This window comes from Cervus canadensis, chromosome 22 (genome assembly GCF_019320065.1).
Source record: "Cervus canadensis isolate Bull #8, Minnesota chromosome 22, ASM1932006v1, whole genome shotgun sequence".
NCBI lineage: Eukaryota > Metazoa > Chordata > Mammalia > Artiodactyla > Cervidae > Cervus > Cervus canadensis.
This window is the reverse complement of record NC_057407.1, coordinates 59,298,290-59,310,842: the sequence shown is the minus strand read 5'-3', so window position 1 is coordinate 59,310,842 and position 12,553 is coordinate 59,298,290. Positions and strand designations below refer to the sequence as shown.

General features: G+C 36.1%; 1 pseudogene; it reads right to left on the bottom strand.

The window, feature by feature from the left end:
- Positions 1 to 9,319: 9,319 nt before the first annotated feature.
- LOC122424411 lies at positions 9,320 to 10,208 on the bottom strand (annotated as a pseudogene).
- Between the last annotated feature and the right edge of the window lie 2,345 nt (positions 10,209 to 12,553).

Genomic DNA, 12,553 nt, shown 5'->3' with positions numbered 1-12,553 from the left:
TAAAGATCTTAGAAATTGCAAACCCTGAAAATTTGAGTTTCAGTCCAGACCCCTTTGCAACATATGATCACAATCTATACTTTAATATGTTTCTATTTAACTGTCTATATAGTAAAGCCTGTTTCCAATGCAAGTAAAAGTTTTAATTTAGTGATTGATCAGTGACCATAAAAATGATGCAGCAAAAAAATTGGAGGTCTTAATAAACATTTAACCAGTTCATCAGATTTTGTTTTAAAAGATGAATTTTAAAGCAACATCAAATTTTTCAAATCAATTTCTTTATAATAAAGGGAAATATACTGCCTGTATACCCTAAATATGATTGAGCATGCTTTGAAGACAAACACAGGAAAGCAATGACGAGGTATCATACATTTCCTACTTCATACATAGTCTTGTTAAGTTTTACTTGGTTTTATGTTTTATAATTTTGCAGGTGTAGCTCTGGATGGCAGTATTGTGCTTTATGGCAACTTGGGATTTAAATTATGGTTTGGAATCCTAACCCTGCAATCCATACTTACTAACTGTGTGACCTGGATCAAGTGCTCAATACCATCTGTGTAATGAGACATAATATCACTTATCACATAGCATGGTTTTAGGGATTCAATACAATAATATAAATAATCTCTATGAAAACGGTCTGACTAGTAATCACTAAATAAAATTAAAAATATGATTTACTATTATTTGTCTCCCCATGTAACTTAACACCATGACTCTATAATTAGTTTTACTTCAGTTTCCCCACAAACCCAACCTTTTGTCTAATTATCCAAAAATTCATTCTTTTTGGATAGGTAGGTCAAATGGGTCATTACCTTTTGTAATTCTGGAAGCTGCACTATTTTCACCATTCACATGACGTTGTGGACATTCCCTTGTCTGTCTTTTTCCATGTCTCATTTTATTCTTTGAAATATATCATTAAAATTAAATTTAATCTGAGGAATCTTCTTCCCATAATTAAGAGGACAACTGAGTGCATAAAGTGATATGTTCTATTGCATTCATATTAAATTTAAGATTCTAAAAATGAGAAATATTCATGAAATTAATGCACAGAAAGGTATAGATATTGATATTTTATTAAAATTCTGTAAATTGTGTGTGTAAAAATATACATGAATTATATTTCCCCAGATACTAAAATGCACTAACAAATTATAAGTACAGATAAGTGAATCTAGCAAGTAACTCAGTGTCTCTGAGCTCAAGTTTTCACATTGTAAGTTTGTTTGCCTCTGTAAGAAGAGGTCATTAGTTAAATCTAAAAATGTTAATGTGGGTTTCTACAAAAAATGAATAGGAAGCAAATACTGTAGTACATGTTGGCACAAGACATTCATAGGAACGTTATTCATAATTGCCCAGAGGTGGAAACGACCCAAATTCCCAACAACTAATGAATGATTTCCCTGGTGGTTCAGCAGTAAAGAATTCACCTGCCAATGCTGGAAATGCGAGTTTGATCCCTGGGTCGGGAAGATCCCCTAAAAAAGGAAATGGCAACACACTCCAGTATTCTTGCCTGGGAAATTCCATGGACAGAAGAGCCTGGTGGGCTACAGTCCATGGGGTCGCAAAAGATTTGGACACGACTTAGTGACTAAGCAGCAACAATGAATGAATAGACAAATTGTGCTATATATAGAAAATGGGATATTAGTCAGCCTCCACAAAGAAGGACATTCTAATGCATGCTATAACAGGGATGAATCTTGAAAACACATACTAAGTGCAATAAGCCAGACAGAAAAGGCAAATATTTATGATCTGTCTTTTTGAGGCTCCTAGAATAGTCATATTCACAGAGACAGAAAGTTCATCAGTGGTTACCAGGGTTTGTGGAAGAGAGGAGTTCCATTGTTATTATTTAAATGGGTGCAGAGCTTTAGTTCAAATGATGATAAAGTTCTGGAGATGGAGAGTGAAAATGGATGAACAATAATGTGTTAGTTATATTTTACCAAAATAAAAAAGTTATCAATAAATAAAATATTTACACAGAACCAGGATATTTAAAGTGATCATTCACAAGGTAACAGTTTATAAAGAGCTATATTAATCTTTGTATTATCTTAAATATATTGAAATGCAAAATCATTGCTAAATTCTCTAAATTATATAAAGCAATCTTAAAAAAGTTACAAAAAGACCATTTTTATATCACATTATATTGTCATGTTATCTTTCGCTATATGTTTTCTCTATTTCAGCACACATTTAAATACTTCTAAAGAAAAATACTGGATAAATATATCACCTTTTTAATTCAATAATATTTTACAAAAGGAGTAAAAAATGTATGTATTCTACTATACCAGGAGCTTCTGGCATAAAACCTTTGAGGTTATGTGTTAAATCCTGCTTCTTAGAAAGATATATCATTCATTTCAAATAACTCGATTTTGCCCTGTTTGCATAGCATAGAAGAATTTTTGTGAATGCGTTACCTGGGTTTTCTATTTCCTCTTCTGTTATATTTTCAAGTCCAGGCTTCTCCAATTCTGTCTTTGATCCTTGAAGATGAAATTTATTTAAATTAAGATAAATCAAGATTGTCACCCCATCAACACTGCTATGACCACAGAGCAAAGATCAGGGCACACTTGGTCCCTGCAGCTGGAAGTGCTTTGTCACATGGATACATCTCACTGCCTGTACAAAGAATGACCATTTTCAGTGCTTTTAAAATCTTAGTTCAGATTATAGAATTATCCTGAGTTGACTTAAATAATATACATTTGATGTGGTTGATGTCATCAAACTTAAAAGATTTTATTGAAAATGTATTTCAGTACCAAATTTAAAACTTCACTATTATATTCAACTAGCCAGATTAATTTATCAAACTTTTGATAATAATTTAGTCAATAATGTGAAGAGCTGGGTAATTAAAGAAATAGGCTTTATTTTGGATTTTTACAAAGCCTTTATATGACTATATTAATATGATTCACACCTGCTAAGGCAATGAGTTATATTTATATCTTGGCAGTAATATCAATACCCACGGAGAAGTCTTCTCTCAGGGAAAGGTAGACATGAATGAGCATTTAATCAACAATGAACAAGAAAGCACTTCACTGAGCTGTTAAAACAATTAGTCCCTAAGCTGCTGGTTCAAGATAAAATTCACCTAGGAATCATGCTCCAGAGAACTGAGAGATCCTTCTAGTGCATGGTATATTTTCAGATGCTTCTCCTGGTCAATGACCTTTGGAGAACCAACTGGAAAAACATCATCCTAATAGCAAAGAGTAAGTGATTCATTAAGAGTGAAGACCTAAGTTTCTGAAAACAACTATTCTTTATTTTCAATTAATCAGTGTATATTTGAAATTCTCAAATCCAAGGTAACACTGGAGTAAAGTTAGAAAGATTAAGCCTTTGTGTATGGCAGACCTGTGTAATGTTATTGTAGTTCAGTTGCTCAGTCGTGTCTGACTCTTTGTGGCCCCATGAACTGCAGCACACCTTGCTTCCCTGTCCTTCACCATCTCCCAGAGCTTGCTCAAACTCTTGTCCATTGAGTTGGTGATGTCTTCCAATCATCTTGTCCTCTGTTGTCCCCTTCTCTTCATGTCCTCAATCTTTGCCAGCATCAGGGGCTTTCCCAATGAGCTCTTCACATGAGGTGGCCAAAGTATTGGATCTCTGGCTTCATCATCAGCCCTTCCAATAAACATTCAGGGTTGATTTCCTTTAAGATTGACTGATTTGCTCTTCTTGCCATCCAAGGGACTCTCTAGAGTCATCTCCAGCAACACAGTTCAAAAGCATCATTTCTTGATTGCTCAGCCTTCTTTATGGTTCAACTCCCACATCAGTACATGACTACTGGAAAAACTATAGCTTTGACTAGATGAAACTATTGCTGCCATGCTTATTTAAATTTTACACAGAGTACATCATGAAAGATACTGGGATCAAGACTGATGGTAGAAATATCAATAAGCTCAGATATGCAGATGACACCACCCTGATAGCTGAAAGCAAAGAAGAACTAAAGAACCTCTTGATGAAAGTGAAAGAGGAGACTGAAACAGTTGGCTTAAAATTCAACATTCAAAAAACTAAGATCATGGCATCCAGTTCCATCACTTCATAGCAAATATATGGGGAAACAATGGAAACAGGGACAGGCTTTATTTGATTGGGCTCCAAAATCACTGAAGATGGTGACTGCAACCATGTATTTAAAAGACGCTTGCTCCTTGGAAGAAAAGCTATGACCAACATAGATAGCATATTAAAAAGCAGAGACATTACTTTGCCAACAAAGGTCTGTCTAGTCAAAGCTATGGTCTTTCAGGAGTCATGTATGGATCTGAGAGCTGGACAATAAAGAATGCTGAGCACCGAAGAATTGATGCTTTTGAACTGTGGTGTTGGAGAAGACACTTGAGAGTCCCTTGGACTACAAGATCAAAACAGTCAATCCTAAAGGAAATCAGTCCTGACTATTCATTGGCAGGACGGTGCTGAAACTGAAGCTCCAATACTTTGGCCACCTGATGCCAAGAACTGACTCATTTGAAAAGAGCCTGATGCTGGGAAAGATTGAAGGCAGGAGGAGAAGGGAATGACAGAAGATGAGATGGTTGGATGGCATCACTGACTCAATGGACATGAGTTTGAACAAGCTCCAGGAATTGATGATGGACAGGAAAGCCTGGTATGCTGCAGTCCATGGGGTCACAAAGAGCCGGACACGACCGAGCACTGAACTGACTGAAGACGGACATTTGTCAGCAAAATGATGTCACTGCTTTTTAATACACAGTCTACGTTTGTCATGCCACATGCTGTGCCCTCCGGGATTACTGTGGCAAGTATCCCTGTCCCCGAGGCAGGCCACTGCTCACCTCTGCCTCCGCAAGAGACATTGAAACACTCAAAGGCATGTCTGGCTTTGGAGAGTTCTGACAAAGCAGAGTCCACTGGAGAAGGGAATGGTAAACCACTTTAGCACTGGAAACCCCGTGAACAGCATGAAAAGGCAGACAGATGTGACACTGATAGGTGAACTCCCCAGGTCAGTACGTGAGCAATATGCTACTGGGGAAGAGATATAGCTCCAGAAAGATTAAATAGTTCAAGAAAGAATAAAGAGGCTGAGCCAAAGTGGAAACAATGCCCAGTTGTGGAGATGTGTCTGGTGGTGAAAGCAAATTCTGATGCTGTAAAGAACAATATTGCATAGGAACCTGGAATGTTAGGTCCATAAATCAAGGTAAATTGGAAGTGGTCAAACAGGAGATGGCAAGAGTGAACATTGACATTTTAGTAATCAGTGAACTAAAATGGACCAGAGTAGTTGAATTTAACTCAGGTGACTATTATATCTAACACTGTGGGCAAGAATCCTTTAGAAGAAATGGAGTAGCCTTCAGAGTCAACAAAAGAGTCTGAAATGTAGCACCTGGTTACAATGTCAAAAATAACATAATATTCTCTGTTTACTTCCAAGGCAGATCATTAAATACCACAGTAATCCATGCCTATTAACCAACCACTAACACCAAAGAAGCTGAAGTTGAATGGTTCTATGAAGACCTACAAGACCTTCTAGAACTAAACCCAAAAAAGATGTCCTTTTCATCATAGGGGACAGGAATGCAAAAGTAGGAAGTCAAGAGATACATGGAGTAACAGGTAGGTTTAGCCTTGGAGTACAAAGTGAAGCAGAGTAAAGGCTAACAGATATTTGCCAAGAGAATGCACTGGTCATAGCAAACACCATCTTCCAATAACACAAGAGTCCATACTACATATGAATCATCAATACTGAAATCAGTTCGATTATATTCTTTGCAGTCAAAGATGGAGAAGCTCTATACAGTCAGCAAAAAAAAAAAAAAAAAAACACAGGATCTGACTGTGGTTCATGTCATGAGCTCCTTACTGCAAAAATCAGACTTAAATTGAAGATAATAGGGAAAACCACTAGTCCATTAAGGTATGACCTAAATCAAAACCTTATAATTATACAGTGAAAGTGGCAAATAGATTCAAGGGATTAGGTCTGATAGACAGAGTGCCTGAAGAACTATGGACGGAGCATCATAACATTGTACAGGAGGCTGTGTTCAAAACCATCCTCAAGAAAAAGAAAGGAAAAAAGGCAAAATGGTTGTCTGAGGAGGCCTTAGAAATAGCTAAGTAAAGCAGAGAAGTGAAAGGCAAAAAAGCAAAGACATACCCATCTGAATGCAGAATTTCAAAGCATAGCAAGGAGAGATAAGAAAGCCTTCTGAAGTGTTTAATGCAAATAAATAAAGGAAAATAATAGAATAGGAAAGACTAGGGACCTCTTCAAGAAAATTAGAGACACCAAGGAAACATTTCATGCAAGATGAGCACAATAAAGGACAGAAATGATATGGACCTAAAAGAAGCAGAAGATATTAAGAAGAAGTGGAAGTAATACACAGAAGAATTATATAAAAAAAAATCTTATACAAATTATACAAAAAAAGTAAGTGACAGAACTAGAAGTCTGTTTCTGTTGTTTCACTTCCAAGTTCTTAGGTGACTGATTTAAGAGTTTATCACAGTCTTTTGGACTCTGTGGGAGAGGGCGAGGGTGGGATGATATGGGAGAATGGCATTGAAACATGTAAATTATCATATGTGAAACAAATCGCCAGTCCAGGTTCGACGCATGATACAGGATGCTCGGGGATGGAGCACTGGGATGACCCAGAGGGATGGGATGACGAGGGCGGAGGGAGGGGGTTTCAGGATGGGGAACACATGTACACCCATGGCAGATTCAAGTAAACGTATGGCAAAACCAATACAATGTTATAAAGTAAAATTAATTAATTAATTAATTTTTAAAAAAGAGAGTTCATCAAAATCAGAAATCTCCAGAAAGTGTTGGACATCTTTCACTATAAGCAGAATAACTATCCTGAATTTCATATTATGTTATAAGTGAGTTTTCTATGAATTAAAGTACATGGAAACTAGAATTTGAGCTTTTGATACCAATTCCAAGTTCGTGTTTCTTGTCCTGTGTCAGGCCAACAAATTGAGATACAAATTTTTAGGGTAAGGGGTGGCAAATTTCTTCAGAAAGCTAGTAGAATGAGGATATGGTAGACTAGTGTTCAAAAGGACCATCTTGTCTGGGTTGGGGTGCTAGTTTCCTTATAGAATAAAAATAGAGAGGTGAAGGGGTAAAGTAAAAAAGGTGGCGTGTGTGTGCTTAGTCACTCAGTCATGCCTGATTCTTTGTGACCCCAGGAGCTGCAGTCTGCCAGGCTCCACTGTACATGGGGATTCCCTAGGAAAGAATATTGGAGTGGGTTGCCATGCTCTCCTTCAGGAGATCATCCCAACCCAGGGATCAGACCCAGGTCTCCTGCATTGTACGTGGATTCTTTACCATCTGAGCCACCAGGGAAGCCAAAACGGTGACAAGTTGATGCAAATATTTCCTGGTTCTGGCCAGACTACAGAGGATATGCATTATTTTCTTCTTTCTTGCAGTCATTCCCAGGGGGGACTGGTCAGAATGTTTTCTTGAGCTAAATAAATGTAATTTTTCTTAATGTTTAGGCATGGGAGGTAGCATTCCCAGAGATGGACCGTTTCTTTTGTATTCTATTAGCTACAGACAACATCTCTTTAGTGATGTTGTAGCAATAGTAGTAAATATAGCAATAGTAATAACTTGTAATAGTAATAACTTGTAGCAATAGTAATAGAATGCAAAGGTTAAAGTAAAAGAAATAGATCCAATATGGAGTCATATTTGTTCTTTCCTATTATACTTACATTGATTTTAGTGTATCTATATAAAGAAGTAAAGCAATAACCAGGAATGATTCAGCCATAAAAAGGAACAAAATTGGGTCATTTATAGAGACATGGATGGACCTAGAGATTGTCATACACAGTGAAGTACGTCAGAAAGAGAAATGCAAATATTGTATAATAATGTATATATGTAGAATCTGTAAAAAAAAAAAAAAAAAAAGATAGAAATGATCTTATTTACAAAACAGAAATAGACACCCAGAAGTAGAGAACAAACATATGGATACTAGGCGGGGAAGGCAGGTGTAGAATGAATTGTGATATTGAGACTGATATATATATATATACTATTGATGCTATAGGTAGAATAATGAGTAATAAGATAGGTAACTAACGAGAACCTACTGCATAGCATAGGGGACTCTACTCAATTCTCTGTGCTGACCTAAATGAGAAGAAACGCGAAGACCAGAGCTATGTGTGTGTAGGTGATTCACTTCGCGGTACGGCAGAAAGCAGCGCAGCGCTGTAAAGCAGCCATGCGTGCGCCAAGTGGCTTCAAACGTGTCCGACTCTTTGCGACCCTATGGACTGCACACTGCAATACAAATTTAAAAAGAGAATGCTTTTAGATTTACAGAAAAACTGAGGACATATTTCAGAAAATTTCTATATATTCCGCACAATTAAAATTCTTATATTGCTAATGGTTACAATTGGTACAAATTAATAAGCTAGTATTTATACATAAAAATAAAGCAGTGCAAGGAAACTGAGAATTAGTTAGGTCTATATGGACTGGTATGAAAAGATATTCAGAAGGCTAAGTGGTGCAAAGGAAAATTTATACCCACACACACACACACACACACACACACACACACACATATATATATATATATGTATATATACACTTGTAGTTTTGAAATATTAGTTGAATCTCAGAAACTGAGTGACTGCATTTGGAAGTACTGAGGAACATGTTTTGGGATGTGTATGAGGTTTATTCTACTTTAATGTGCCTGGATTCTATATTTAGTCTTCAAAATTATTCACCTTATTGTCAATTTTGATTTAAAAATTAAATACTACACTAAAAAATTCATGTGTAAAGCAAATGAAATAGAAAAAAAGAATGGTCCATATAGCATTAAAATGTTAACTAGTATAGTAATAAGAATGAGGTAAAGTATGAGAATTCAACTTAAAACCAAGAATGAAAAAGTAATGAAAGTAAATGCAGAAGTTAATTAAAAATTAGTGTGCTCTATAAAAATTTCATTGACTAATTCATTAAATTCTATTTATTGATGTCCCAGTGAATGTATTCCACCTCTTTAAGTGCAATCATAAATCAGACATGATAGAGTGTACATTTTAGCAGGGAAACTATCATTATTTATGAAAATATAGTTCATTCTTTAATTTAATTATTATAAATCCTTTAGAAAAAAGGAAAGCTTGCATCACATTTATAAAGACTTCAACATTCCAAATAAATTGGTATTAAGGCTAAAGTAGTTTCTGATGAATAACACACTTATTTAATACTTAATCTCATTGTGTTTCTCCAGAGTTTCTTCATAGCATTAGTCATCTCAGAATTTCTTAGACTGTAAATTAATGGGTTCAGCATGGGGGTTATGACTGTGTAAAACACGCTGAATGATTTGTCAAAGGGGAAAGTCTTAGCAGGTCTTGAATACATGAAAATACAGGGGACAAAGAAACAGAAAACCACAGTGATGTGGGAACCACAGCTGTGGAAAGCTTTCCACCTCCCTTCCTGACTCAGGTTCTTCAGAGAGTGCAGGATGACTCCACAGGAGATGAGTAAGTGCAGAAAAACCACAGCAGAGCTCAGTCCTCCATTGGCCACCACTAAGATGCCAATGGCATGGGTATCATTACAGACCAGTTTCAATAAGGGGTACATGTCACACATGTAGTGATCAATGACATTGGGGCCACAGAATGGGAGCCCATAAACAGGACACCACCAAAAGTACAACACACACCCTCTGCCTCATGATGACCAAGTAATGCAGGGGCTTACAGATGGCCACATAGCAGTCACAGGCCATCACCAGCAGAAGGGCGACCTCTGATCCTCCAAAAAGGTGCTCAGTAAAGAGCTGGGTCATACAAAATCGGAAGGATATTGTATTTACTCCAAAGAACAAGTCTGAAATCAATCTGGGGGAAATGGAAGAAGAACAAATTAAATCTATAAATGAAAAGCTAGCAAGAAAATAATACATAGGTGAATTCAGGGTCTTACTGAAAGTTATTGTCACAACAATGAGCAAGTTGCCCATCACAGTCAAAATGTAGACAAGCAAGAACGTAACAAAAAGGACTTTCTGTTCCTTTGGGTTCTGTGTGAGGCCCAGGAGGACAAAGTATGTTACATTGTTCCTTGGCTCCATCTAATCTGGATGGAAGTAATTTACCTACAAAACAAGGGAGAACACTTTAAAAGTATTTTATTTATTTATTTTTTCACTTGGCCCTATTCCCTATGCTCATTTAAAAATAAAACATATATTTATTTTTCAATTGAAAGATAATTGATCTGCAGAATTTTGTTTTCTGTTGAAACTCAATGTGCATTTTAAGTTAACCTTTTTATTAATCCATTCAATTAAAACAATGTATATGGAGTTTCTGTGTCCAATGCATCACAAGCATTATAATTACCAACTTCAATAAGGCATAGTTCCCTATCTTCAGCAATAGGACACATAGGAAGGGATCAAACAATTCCAGGCCAATGCATTAAAGGCCATTACAGAATATTCATATAATACTAAAAGTCACAATGTCGGATTATATCAATCTATCTGGAATAAGGGAAGACTTCCAGGAAGAAGTAATGCTTTGACAGAGCTTTCAAGGAAAAGTAAAAGAACAAGGAAAGATTAAAAGGGAATTCCATTGAAAGATACCCCATTTATGAAATTCCAAATGTGTGCCACTGAGTCCCACGTAATATAATTTACACGTTCAGTGAGAGCAGACCAAACTTTAGGTATGAAGTCAGTACCCTGGGTTGTCTCAAAACTCACTTGGGGTCTTTAGTAAGGTATTCCTCTTTTTTGCCTGAGCAGTAATTACTGAAACTGTGATTTTGTGTCTCCAGCTTGTGTGTGTGCACTTATTTTGAATCTTGTACATATAACACCTCCAATTTTGGACATCTCTAGTTGGATATCAATTTGGTAATTTTACAAGAATTTTTTTTTTTCAATAAAAAGCTGTTCCTCGTCTCACCTTCAAGATAAATGGTATCACCTTCAATATATTTGCTCAGACCAAAAAAAAAAAAAAAAAATCACAGACTGTTTCTCACTCACTTATTGATCTCATATGATTTTTTCAGAGCTTTACCAAATCCTCTAGTCTCTACTTTCAAAATGTATCACAACTTTAATCCTTCCCTACCTTCATTTCCTTCCTGGCCCAGTGCAATTGCCTCTCACCAATTATGTCCTCTTTTATTTTCACCTCTAACAATTTGTTCTCCTGGAGCAATCCAAGTGATTTTCTTTAAATTGTGTTCTGGTTCTAGTGGTAAAGAACCCATTTGCTAATGCAGGAGACATGAGAAGAGGGTTCAGTCCCAGGGTGGGGAAGACCCCCTGGAGGAGAGCATGGCAACTCACTTCAGTATTCTTGCCTGGAGAATCCCATGGACAGAGGAGCCTAGTGAGCTACAGTCCACGAGTCACACTGAGTCGGACACAAATGAAGAGACTTAGCATGCATGAATGCATATCACTCAACTGCTCAAAACCACCATGATGTATTCCAATCATGCACTCACCATTTAATATACCACACTTAATATTACTGTCTCAATAATGGTATTTCTCACATTTTATTTGAATTAATTTCCCCAAGGACACATATTTTACCTGATAAAACTAGATCTGGAATTGAAGTTTGACTTACATCAGAATGGCTTACTTTTTTACACAGTATAGTCACACAACTGTGAAGCCTGAATTTCACTATGTATTTAAGTCTCACCTTGTGGAGAAATGTTCACAATCTGAAAGAAGATGTATTAACTCACTCAAGATGTCTTGGAAATCTTTTAATCCAGTATGACAACAGAGATCAAAAGACTGCTTGAGGATATTTTTCCTTCATTCAGCTCTTCATTTATTTCTTCCATGGACTTGTCTGATTATGCAGATTTCCATTTTCACTGTAGACTATTTAAATAAATTGCACAGAGTTCACAAAAAAAAATAGAAAAAAAAATTTACCATGCTAGGATAATTTAACAAAAATAAATGTAAATCTTATGTTTTCATAGGAAGACAGGAACTAGCCTTTTCCCAGGGAAACTGATCTCAAGTAAGTTCTTTTCCTACTTATTTTAGTATAGAAAAATTCCATTTAATTATTTAGTCCTTTTCATTCAATCAAGTTGCTTTGATAAAGCTCAGTTCGGTTCGGCTCTGTCATACAGAACACTTTGAGATCCCATGGTCAGACTAATTGAAAGTTGAACTGAAATGTTGACATGCTATTTTCTTGTGCTGTTTTTCTTTCTTTCTTTCTCTTAATGCATTGCTTTAAGCTTAACAAAGAACATACTGAAAATGTATATCTTAAAAAGATATCAGCATATTTCCCAATAGGGTAAAAAAATCACTGGACATTTTATCTCTTCTGATTTCATTTATCATTGTCTTAGAATTGGCATGTGTCCAAGACTGATTCTTACTTGAGTAAATTCACTGGGATTTTTCACTACATTTTA